The 12408-nt window shown below is 44.6% G+C and overlaps 1 protein-coding gene and 1 long non-coding RNA gene across 12 annotated transcripts in view; one reads left to right on the top strand and one right to left on the bottom strand.

The window, feature by feature from the left end:
- Window positions 1-12408, bottom strand: part of NCKAP5 (NCK associated protein 5) — a 966791-nt gene that overhangs the window by 566010 nt on the left and 388373 nt on the right. The gene's annotated exons all lie outside the window — the stretch shown is intronic.
- LOC140612108 (uncharacterized) lies at window positions 7488-9361 on the top strand. Its single transcript, XR_012013418.1, has 3 exons — window positions 7488-7787; window positions 8685-8760; window positions 8896-9361. It is a non-coding gene; the product is annotated as an uncharacterized lncRNA (long non-coding RNA).

Consider the following 12408-nt stretch of genomic DNA (forward strand, 5'->3'; position numbering starts at 1 on the left):
GATCAACTCACATTCTCCTTCCCCCCAGGAGGCCTATTCCAAAGGCACTGGCCCTCACTCATCACTTCCTCTTCCAACCTCCTGTTATGCTGATTTGCTTCTTTTGTTTTACCGGCTCCATACTGCTGTTTTTGGTACTTTATAGGGTATGTCATACTCCACCTAGATCACAAGCCCCTTGTGGGCATTTGTATCTTATAACTAATTTTATGACTGACTTATAACTACCTTCATTTTATGATGACTTGCTATGAATCCATAAAACCTGGAACAAGATCTTGTGCAGTGCAAGTGTTTAATAAATATCTTTTAGTGAAAATAAGGTGGATTTCTCCAAACGTGTCAGTATAGAAAGAGGAAGAAGGAGAGACCATGTCAAGACAGAATGAAACTCTCAGAGTAACTGACATTTAGCAGAGTGGGTGAGGGATGTCGACAAAGCAGCCTCAGGATTTTAAAGCCTCTACAAAATCATCACCAGTGCTGGAACCATTGACCAATGCTATGTATACCAAGCCCTAAAAGGGACTGTCCAGTGGAAAAGAAGATATCTTCCCTAATCTGGTCTTAGGTAGACATGATGATTTTCAGGAGAAGAAAGCATCCCATCCCAAATCAGATACTTTTCTAATTCCCAGTACAGTAAATTCCTAAGTTTCCTTCCTTCTTTCTTTTCTTCCTGCCCTCTATTCCACACATATTTATTGAACAACTACTAGGCATTGAGCACTGAGCAAAAAAGACAACTGGTTATATCTCAGGGAAAATCAGAACAAACTATGAGGTACAGAGGGACAAAGGCTTCTACCTTCTAAAAGTCTTGGTGAAATGAAGCACACTTTAAAAGTGTATACTACAACAAGGACGAGACACAGCCTGAGATACTATCTAAAAGCTGTCAGAAGCAGGAAGTGTGCAGAGCAATGTCATATCAAAGTTGCATGTTTCTTTTGCTTATTTATTTGTTTCTTTGGAAGACTAATAACTTTCTGTTGCTACATGTTCAGCATTAGAATAAGGAGCCCTGGTCATGGTCACTCTATGTCCAACATGTTGCCTGACACATACTAGGGCACTTAATAACTGTCTGCTGAGTCACTTAATGGACAAGACAATGAAGTCAGGTAGGAAATGAGCCCTTCTGACCATGCATACAAATACATTTGACTGAAATTTTTGGGTGCCATAATTCCTTTAAGTTGGAACATAGTGGATAGTGAGCTGTAAAGATTAATCTACACCTTCTTGAGTTAAACATGCATGTCTCCCTTAAAAATATCATTCTGAAAGCTTAAATTTATATGCACAACAAAATATTTAGATAGCCTATGTGATTCCCCTTTCACATTACAGCAATTCAGGCAAATTTACGGTTCCTGAGATGAAAGCACCACTCTAGCAATCTGAGAAGATAGTCCATTTTATACAATCTCAATAGGAAAAAAAAAAAATGGAGAGTGACAGCTGAGTTTGGACATTTGTCACTGGGGAGAAGGTGTGAGAATGGTACTACAGTATTAGAATTTTAACACATTTAGATAATAAAAAAAAAAAAAAAACAAGAAGTGATTACAAGTGAAAACAAAAGAGGAACAATTTGGGAGAAGTCAAAATGATCTCTATCAGGTGAAATATGTGTTGCATGCTGTTTGTCGACGGTACCAGTAGGCTGACCTAATTGTTATTTTACAATGCCACATTTCCCATTTAGCACATACACACAAGTGAGTATAAAAGCTGGCGTAAATTAAATTAGAGAACACTTTGGTAGCCTAAATCTCATGCCATTAAAAAAAACAATAAAAGTATTGATGATAATGTGGTCTTCAGATTAAGGAATAATCTTCCAAGAGAAGTAAGATATTTCCCTGGAGGCCTTTGCAATGAAAATGAACAAAGAACTGAGAAAAAGAAGGGGATAAATTCCTTGCTGGCTGATTAACACAGCCCAGTCTTTTCTTTCTCTCATTTCTACAATGCTTTGAACAGAGTGTAAGAGGACCAAGAGACTGATGAACCCAAATAGGACCCTGGATAATGTAGTTATTAAATGAATCACATCCAACATTTCTAAACAATTCAAAGCACCAGCAAAAACCACCTGACGTAGGCTTATCTGGTAAGGATAATTCTCCCCTTTGCAACCCGTAATACTTGGTTAATGACACCGCTCTGGCACTTAAGTTTCTTCTAATATTATCTCTATAATGGAGAAAATAACATCTGTGTCAAAGATAGCAAGACTGCTTCCTTTAATAAAGAATCTGTCTGATACTGATCAGGGCTTAATAAGTGACAGGTATCTTTATTATGATTCTTATTATTATACTGTTATTATTATTTATCATATCAACCCCTCTCCTCTTCGAACTTGAAAGTAGAGAGCCAGACTGTGGTTTTCATCTTTGCATCCCATGTAACCCAGCCTAGGACTGTTCCCAGGCACTCGATGATTTAATGTTAACTGAAACTTTCTAGGCTTACCATATGGACTAAATTATTTGCACCTCAAAGAGAAAATAGATATCCTCGGTCATCACACTTTTACAAGGCATACACTCTTTCTGAAAGTAGCTGCAATTGCTTTTAACTATAACTTCCCTATAATGGTTGTTCTCTGTGGGGTTCTGGGAGATAGTTCAGAGAGGAGCTGAATGTGGACAAGACAGTTCAACTAGGACCCAACTGATATGAAAATAAGATTAAAAGAACATAGCAGATAGCATACGCTAACCTTTTGTGCATTAGGTACGGTCTAAGTCCTTGATACATGTTAGATTTTACTCTTAATAACTTACAAATGCATATAATTATATTCCAGTTTTATAGGTAAGGAAACGGAGGTCCATTAGAGAGATTATAATCTTGGCCCAGATCACATCCATAGTAATTAATACGAGAATGTGACCCCAGGTCTGTAAGACTCTCATGTCTGAAGTCTTGACCACCTGCACTGAAACACACAGTTTTAGGAACACTGAGTTCACAATCCATTTAGAAGCCGCAGACTTACCTACAGCAGTAAGCGCTGTGACCCGTCTAGTTTCCCTCCTGTTTCTTCAACCCTCCCACCTGCCACAGTATCTGAGAATCTAGTTACGGCAACTTGGTTAACGCACTTTGGGGCTTACGTTCATGTCAAATAATGTCAAACAGCTATGCTCTGAGAAGAGCAACAAATTTGCAGGGCTGTTTACTTAATTCATTACAACCTGTAGTCAAAGCAGAAGGGGGCATGTGCAAACAGAGCTTACTTAGGTGGAAAGGTATAATACCCAGGAAGCAATCCCAGGCAGAGGCAACAGCCCTCAAAAGCACTTCACTGCCTCAAGAAAGCCTCTCAGACACCCACATTCTGTTGCCTTTAAACTACACCTTACAGGAACTCCGAAGGACAAAACTATCAGATATTTGAAAGGAAGATGCCTATTGGCTAAGCAGGAAATGCACAGTTCTGCAGAAAAAAAAGCTAGGAGGCTTGGAGCACAGAGCCCATTCTCTCTATAAGTGCTCCTCAGCAAATATTTATTGAATGAATGAATTGAGTAAATGAATGACAGGGCCTCAGGTTAGAGAGTCATGGGGAAGACGGACAGCCCTGAACGAGGCGGACACTAACCATCATCACCACGGTGCCCACAGCTCTCTGATCCTCTCATGTTGCTCACATTAAAATAGGAAAATCACAGGAGTGTGTCTGAGCTTGGAATCCACTACCTCCCTTTCGATTTCATTCATTTGAAAACCTCAGGGATCTTGAAGCTGATGAAGTCTCTCAGAGGAAGACCAACTAGGTCAATCTAACTTCCCAAACACGTGTGTATTTATTATGTGTTTTTTATTGACATACAAGTTGTAAGCGAAACTCTAACCTAAGAGGCTAAAATCTCTAAGAACGAAAATAATATGTGGCAACGCTAAACACAGAGTAATGGGCTTTCATGAACAAATTCTCCGGCAAACAAACAAACAAAAAAACCACCCACAAAACCTACACATTTAAAAGTTCCCACAAAACCACATAGCACTAAACAATAAAAAAGCTTCTCTGGGCATCTCCGTCCTTTCCCTGTAACAGACCTTGCCCTGTGATTACCTTCTCGGGTAATCTAGTTGTACCCACAGCCAGCCCATGGCCATAATAAGTTCTCGATGACCTACTACCTTGCTGACGAAATTTTGAATAAAATATTTCAAAGTGATAAGCAAGCGTATTAGCATGGTGTCTGAAATGCCTACCAAATTTTTCAACTAGCAGCAGGCATCCCAGAAATCGTTTTTGGAGAAAAGTCACGAATGATATTCACAGCTGAGAAGTGAGAAAAGCCTTCTCTCCGTGTTGAAGGAGATGGGAAAACGAGCCCATCTACATGAAAGCCTTCTGCACCTTCTCCCTATAAATGATAAAAAAGCGAAACTGCCACTTACCCACCTGAGATACCATCCCCCACTCCATTTTCAAAATAATGAGTAAAAATGACCAAAACCTTAATTGTCTTCATATGGCTCGCTCAAGGCACACAAACTCGTTTTTTAGGCTCTAAGTACAGAAAATTGCTTCATTTCTAAAGTAAATATATACTAGAAACTTGCGGATATCTCAAGAATGCCTTGTAGCTAAAGAAAGTAACATCACTGCCTACTCATTTTGCTTAATTTGCTAGTCTCCCAGCAACTTTGTGCTTACACTTTCATCCCCTTTTAGATCCTAGGATAAGGCAACAGTCCAGAAGCCTGGAAAGTCACCACCTCCAGCAGCCAGTGGTTCACTGAGGCACCAGGGTCCCCGGATGGAGTTTCTTCCCAGGATGCTTTCCCGGGAATGTGCGTGTTCCATGCATTGCACTTAGCTTCCCTAAGCTACATTCCAATAACTAAGCTTCATAAGCTTCTTCTGAATTGTTTATTCTGTGTTTTAAAGCTCCATCAGCTGTTGTGATGATTTGCAAGATTCTTTTTCTTTTTAGTTAAGCAGGATTGGTGAGCATTACTGGGCCTTTAGGTGGAATCACTGCTATTTAAAATTCCTGCTGCCAGGATTAAAGGAGATAAAGCCTATGAAAGCCTTTTGTAAACTGTAAAGTCCTGTTCAAATGTAGTGTGCTGTTATAATATTAACCATAATAGCAATAACCACAATCCAGTTGTAATGTGGGCTTTCAAATGCTAATAGGCATTTGGGTCTTGTCTTTGCTCCATTCCCCACCCAGAGCCTACCTTGGTGCCCAAAAAGGGGAAAGCCTCTCAAGAAAGTTTTGTTTGCATTAATAAATGAATGACTTTAAAACACCACACGCTTATCCAAATTCATGTCCATAGGCAAAAGGAAGCTAGGCATGACAATTCAGGTCATGAAAATACTTTGCCAAAAATACTGCAGTGCTGAAAAGAAATAGTGCAGCAAAAGTTCTTCTAAGGATAAATTCTTTGATAATGAAACCTGGCCCTTTGCTGTCAGTACTGGGGAGGAGCGGCAGGGGTGCAGATTGGACAGGTATTTCCATTAGTTGTAGGAATTTTAGTTCAGGGTGGCTGACAGAAGGAGGCTGCTGCCCTCGAAAAAGGCTAGGGTAATGAGTATGAGGGGCTTAAAACGAAAAACAAAACAAAACAAAACAAAACAAAACAAAAATACCCACAAAGGCCTCAAAGGTTATCCCAGCAATGGGCTTATTTTCGGGCTGTCTCTTTCAAGGGATAGAAGTGACCAAACTCTCTGTGGCAAGGAAGGAAGAGGTGTGGAATGGGAGGAGAGAAGTAGGGGAAGAAGAGCTATGGATGGGAAATGGATTATTTTTAGGAAAATGCTTCTAAGAGCATTTACCCTAATAGCTGTGGTCATTAAAGGGTTGATCTATTTTAAGTACCTCTGTGTAGGAAAGGGTGTGGGAAGAGGCGGAGGATGAAAGGAGAAAGGAAGATGGTAGTGCCCAGAACTGGGGGCCTCATTCATCCAACTCAACACAGGCCTTGAAAAGAAGAGGGGAAACTGGGGCAGCCGCCGGTTACTCACGAGGGCAAACGCTGGCACCTAATTTAACCCTAGAAGGTGGGGCGGGGCGGGGCGGGGCGGGGCGGGGCCTGGACGGGGGCAGGAGGAAGGCGCCACCCGGGAGGTCCGCAGGCTCCAGCGGGGGCAGGGTCCCTGCACCCGGGCCGCCAAGCTCAGAAAATATCGTATTTCTGCCCATCAATCAGCATTAAGCTGCTTTCGGGGCTGCGCTTTAGGCGCCGGCAGTTGCCCGTAGCAACGGGGCACACACTCGGGGCTCCCGGCGAGCGGGGCCGACCGGCGAGGGGGCCGGGGCCGGGCCAGGGAGCGAGCGCGCACCGGCCTCTGCGGATGGCACGTTCGGGGGTGCCGGGGGCTCAGCGCTGCCCCGGCCGAGTCCGACAGCCCCGCGTCCCCGCGCGGAGGTGCTCGCTCCGCTGCTGGCGCCTGAGCCCGGGAGTCCCGGCCCCGCCGCAGAGGCGGCGCGGGGGGCTCGGGGGGGGGCTCGGGCTCCTAAGCCCCCCGCCCCGCGCCCTTCAGGAGTCTCCGGAGAATGCCAGCGTGGAACGCCGCGTGCACGTGCGAGTGTTTTCGTTTGCACTCCGGCACAAAAGCGAGGCCCCACAGGTGGACAGGCGCTTGCTGGCGCGTGCTGGGGGGCTCGGACCCCGCGCGAGCCGCGGCCGGGAGGAGGCACAGCCCCCCCCCCCCCCCGGCCCCAGGTGGCGGGGTCCGAGCGCCGGCGGCACCACCGCGCGCCGCGTCCCGGGACTCGCCCCCTGCTGGGCTCCGCGAGGGTGGGAGGAGGAGGACGGCGGGCAGGGGCAGGGGCCGGGGAGCGGGGGCCGAGCGAGGAGACCTCGGGGCCGGGACGGACGGGGAGGGGCGTCTCCTTACCTGGCCTGCGCCGGAGCATTTTGCAGCGGGGCGGGGCGGGGCGGGGGCGAGCGTCCCCGGGGCAGGGTCCCTCGCGGGGCGGCCCGGCGCCGGCCGCGGAGCCCGGAGTTGGCGAACTTGGCAGGTCCGGGGCGCGCAGAGGCAGAGGCGGCGGCGGCGGCCGGGACAGCGCGCCCCGGCGCTTTGTTGTGCTCCCCGCGCCCCCGCCCCGCCCGCGGTCTCCGCCGCCGCCCGCAACCCGCCGTCTCCCGGGTTCCCGGAGGCGCCCGGCTCGCCGCCCACCTTGGTCCCGGCGGCGGAGGCGGAGGCGGAGGCGGAGGCGCTCCCGAGGCGGCCCGAGCGCCCGCGGGGCTGCGCACTGCGCTCCTCCCGCGCGCTCCTCCCGCGCCCCCCTCGGCCCCGGCGCCCCCGCGCCCCCCGCGCCCCCCCGCCGCACCCCGTCGGAAGCCGCTTAGGCGCGGGCTGTCAGCGCCGGCCCATCTGCCGCGATCAGCATCAGTCTCGACCCAACGGTTCTGACAAATCTCCGCCCGGAGCCCGAGCTGGGGAGGCCGGGGGCGAGGGGCGAGGCGCGGGGAGCGGAGGGGAGGAGGGGGCGCCGGGGACGGGCCTAGGGGCTGCCATTGTCCGTCCCAAACAAGAGGAACCGAAGAGGGAAATGGGGGTCCCAAGGGCGACGGAGTGTTTTCCTTTCCCGGTTCCCAGGAAGAAGAATCAATCCCCCCGGACAGCCCGGCCCCCCCCACCCCCGCCCCCCACCCCCCCACCCCCCAGACCGCCGGGCGCGGGGCCCCCGCGGAACGAATTTCTGCTAATGAACGAAACAAACAGGTCCTGTAATCTTACCATCAGGATGACCCGACACTGGCACAGACACCCAGACCGTCCTAATTGGCAGGTAGGAGCTGGAACTCACAGCCGTTCGTCTGGAGCCAGAAGTTGACTCCCAAGGACATTTGGGAATAAGGCTCCGGGGAAGGCGAACCCGCCCGCTGGGCCCTGCTGGCCTCCGGGAGGTGAAAGGAGCAGTTGCTTCCGAAGACAAAATGCGGGGCTCACTTTAGCCCCAGTCAGAGCTTAAAGAGTCTTCACGATTTTCCTATTTTCTCGATCACATGCTTTTTAAAGATAACCTATATTAACAGAAAATGGTGACTTTTAAGAGTGGCATTCTCTCCCAATTAAAACGGTTTCTTCTGCAGATCAAGTAAGGTGCTCTGTCCAATAGTATACTTTGGACTGGTTTAAAAAGCCATTTCAGTATCACCACACACCATGCTAATGGTTACAGCCTTACAAGGATTAGGGCAAAAGTTTAAAATAAATAAATAAATAAATAAAACTCACAGTGGTCCTAGATATACAGAAACAAGCCTTCAAGAATCAAGAATCCAACCAATGAGATTAGGTCTGGTTTCGTGCATTCTTCTCAAGCGCTGGAAAATGTTCAGTTACCCTGAATGACAGTTATTTGTTGGGGGAAATAATTCATTGGATAAACAAATCACCGGTTCAGAAGTTGAAGGGAAAAGTTTGAAGCCATTTATTCAGGTAAGTGTAGGAGCCAGGCAAAAATATGTTTACTGTGAAGATTGAACAGACTTTGAAATTAGTGCTCAAATCGCTCTTTCTCATTATGCTGTAGTTGAGAAATGTGGGCAAGCCACAGTAAGCACCCATTTATCTAGGCAGACACTGTGTCTGCTACTTATTTTATAGCCCAGTGGTGCTTACGATAGCACATGCAACCATGGGCATTTGGTGAATGCTGATGGTTTGAAATTTTGATTTACAGGTCAGGATCAAAATCCCATACATCACCGTGACTTGATAGGTTGAGCGAAAATGAGGTTCGAGTGTTACTTTTCCCAGTAAGTAAATAATCTAAGTCAAGGGCAACTACGGATCAGGTTTTTAAGGCATTCTTATCAATATTTAAAAGTCTAAGGTTCTTCATTGTCAATCTGTTTAATGTGTTTATTAATATGAAAACTTTCAATTCAAAGATTCATCAACATGGTGCCACGAAATAAGGATTGCAGAAGGGATCGTCTCCACCAGAATGGACTATCATGCTGGAGACTGATCTAAGGAACAGAGTCCAGGAAACTGGTGTTTACCAGGGAGAAAAGAGCTAAACTGAGAGTCAGACCCTGGGCTGCAGGCACCATCCTGTGCCCTGCTATGCTCTTTATTCAATAAGTTTCAGTTGCATCAGGGCCAAGTGATAGGCTTAATTGATGGTGCCACTTCCAATTCATCAAGTCCTCGGCTCTTACTTCAAAACATATCTAGTTCTTTCAATTACTAAGTGTTCACAGTGTGTTAGCATGAGAATATATGAGTGAGGGATCCCTGGGTGGCGCAGCGGTTTGGCGCCTGCCTTTGGCCCAGAGCGGGATCCTGGAGACCCGGGATCGAATCCCACATCGGGCTTCCGGTGCATGGAGCCTGCTTCTTCCTCTGCCTGTATCTCTGCCTCTCTCTCTCTCTCTGTGACTATCATTAAAAAAAAAAAAAAAGAATATATGAGTGAAAAAAAATTTTTTTTGACCTTATGGAACTTACATTCTGGAGAGGAAGAAAGATACTAGAAAAGTATACACAAGGAAATTATATTCTCTGTTATAATCAATGCTATGGAGAAAAATAAATCAAGGAAGCCTGAGTGGTATTCAAGTTTAAACAGAGGGCTCAGTGAGGGTCTGACTGAGAATGTAAGTGTGGTTAAAGGAGGTGAGGGATCAGGTAAGCCGTGCAGGTGTCTGAGACGAGATGCTGGTGTAGTGGCCCTTAGGATTGTGCCCAGTGAGGTCTAGAAACAGCAATGGGGTGGTAGGGATGGAAGAGTGAGGGCAGAGTGTTCATGGAAGTAGTCTGAAAGGACAGATCATTGGGTAGGACCTAATGGGCCAATTTAAGGACTAGGACTAGTTTTTAACCTAGAGGATATGGAAGGCCAGGAACCTGGAGGGTTTGGAGGAGAGAAGTTTCATGATCTGACTTTTGTTTAATGGACTAATCTGTCCACCCTATTATGGATTATAGGTGGGGAAGCAGGGAAGCCATGGAAAAATCTATTATTAGGCTATTATAAGAATAGGGTGAGAGATGATGACTTGGGCAGGACCACAGCAAGAAGTATAATGAGAATTGGTGGCAATTTGGGATTGTTGTAATTTGAGACCCGGCAATACCTGCTTGGCACAGGGGTTAGGAAAAAACAAAAAAAGTGAAAAGGAACTCAAAGTCTTTGGCCTTAGCAACAAAAGCAATGGCGTTACTATTAATTGAAACAGGGAAGACTACGGGTAGAACAAATTTGGTGGAAGAATCAAGGCTTCAGTTTTGGATGCATTAGAATTGGGAAACCTATGAAATTAAACTTTCAATATAAACTATGCAAAGCTCTTAGAATAGTTCCTGGCTTTTGGTGAGGGCCATATAAATGTTTGTGGTGGTAGACTTGGTGTTAGTGAAGTTTGTATTGGTGGCTGTTACTGTTATTTTTGGTTTTTACCAACCAAAAGGAATTATTGAATAGGCAGCTGAATAAACATTCAAAGATTCTGTTCAGGGCACAAGTCGTGATTGGAGATGTGAATTTGGGAGCTGTATAAAATATAGATGGTTAAATTAAATCCATCACATCGAGTAGATCATTAAGGCTGTCAGGACAGTTAAAAAAGAGAAGACATTTGAGGACTAAATCATTAGTCATTCAAACTTTAAAAAGGCAAGAAGATAAAGAGCAACTAGCAAAAGAGACCACCCTGAGGGGGCAGCTAATGAGGGAGAAGCCAAACCAGGAGAATGGGCTCACACACAAACCCAGTAAAGAAGATATTTCAGTAAGGAGGGAGTCATCTGTTAGTTACGGTCTCTGATATGATTGGTTCTGTAGAAAACCCAAAGAAAAACAAAGGAAAGCTATGAGAGAGTTTATCGAGGTTATCAGATAACTTAATTGTCTACTGTCTGTTTACAATACAACACCCAAGTTGTCCAGCACCAACACAATGATCAGGTGCATGAAAGATACTCAGTGTATGCTGAATTATGTAATGAATCGATGAAAGGATTTAATGCCTTATGCTGCAAAGTATTTCTCAAATTATGGCCATGGATGATTTAGGAGGGGTCTTCTGTTCTTTAAATCAAGAAATATTGATGTAGAACACATTTTTAAGAGGAAAAGACCTGGGAAACATTATGGGCTTCCTATTTATTAACCAATATCAATAGATAAAGACTTCTAGCCTACAAGTCTCATATGAAATACTTTCTCCAACCTTGTTTGATAAAATTATTAACAAAAAAATAACTCACATACATACATAAGTTAAAAAATACACTTCTATAAGTAGTCTTACAGTAACAACCCACTTAAATGAGCAAAAGATTCAATATATTCTTTATCAAAAAAGATATAAAAGTGTCAAATAATTGTACAAAAGTTGCTCATCATCATTAGTCACTGGAGAAGAGCAAATTAAAATCACAAAGGGAAAGAGATATGTACTCCTATGTTTATTGCAGCCTTATTTACAACAGCCAAGATATGGAAGCAACCTAAATACATCATTCAAGGGTCAACTGTGTTTATAAAGGTAACAGCATGCATGATTCTATTCATGGCATTATGCAGACTGAAAGAATATCGTACTTTATGACTGGTGTCAATTTGATTCCATTTGATTCTAAAACATTCGAGAGACAAAAATCAGATCAGTTGTTACCTGGGGCTGGGGATGGAGATGGGATCAACTAGAAAGAGGCTTAAGGCAAGTATCTGGTATCTGGGAAATATGCTATATCATGTTTGAGGTAATAGTTACAAAACTGTTTGTCAAACTCATCAAATGAAACACTTAAAAATGGTGAATTTTATTTAATGTAAATTATACATACCTTAATAAAAAATTTTTAAAAGAATAAAGAATTTAATGTGCGTGTATGTGTTTTGTTCTGTTTATGTTGCTGTTTTGGTAAGGGAATTATAGTGCTTTCCCATTTGAGAAGAGGAAGCTGACCTCAGAAATATTACTCTGTAATCCCCAGTGAAATAACTGATCCAAATAATCATCAATAGGTGCTGAAAGATGGCAGAAGAGAGGTGGGAAACTGAATATTCATATGTTAACAGATATCACTTATAATGCTGGCTAAATACTAAGTTATATTTTATGAGAGAGAGATCAGCTGACATGTTCATCCTTACATAATGCTATACAAGAAGGGCATAGCATCACTTATGAAGTTTTTATTGGAAAAACAAACATGTTTAACCTGAATCTAGGCAAGCCTTTTGACATCATTTCCAGCTTATAAGAAATACACAATCTAAAGAATTAGATAAATGGCACCACAAGAAAACAATGAGGCAAATACAGGATGAAGGATGCTCTGTACATCTTCAAAAAGTCAATGTCTGTGAATGGAAGAAAATAGACTAAAATAGGTGAAACAAGATAGGACATAACATAACTAAGTGAAAGTCATGGGGTAGGGTCTTTCTC

This window comes from Canis lupus, chromosome 20 (assembly GCF_048164855.1).
Source record: "Canis lupus baileyi chromosome 20, mCanLup2.hap1, whole genome shotgun sequence".
NCBI classification, from domain to species: domain Eukaryota; kingdom Metazoa; phylum Chordata; class Mammalia; order Carnivora; family Canidae; genus Canis; species Canis lupus.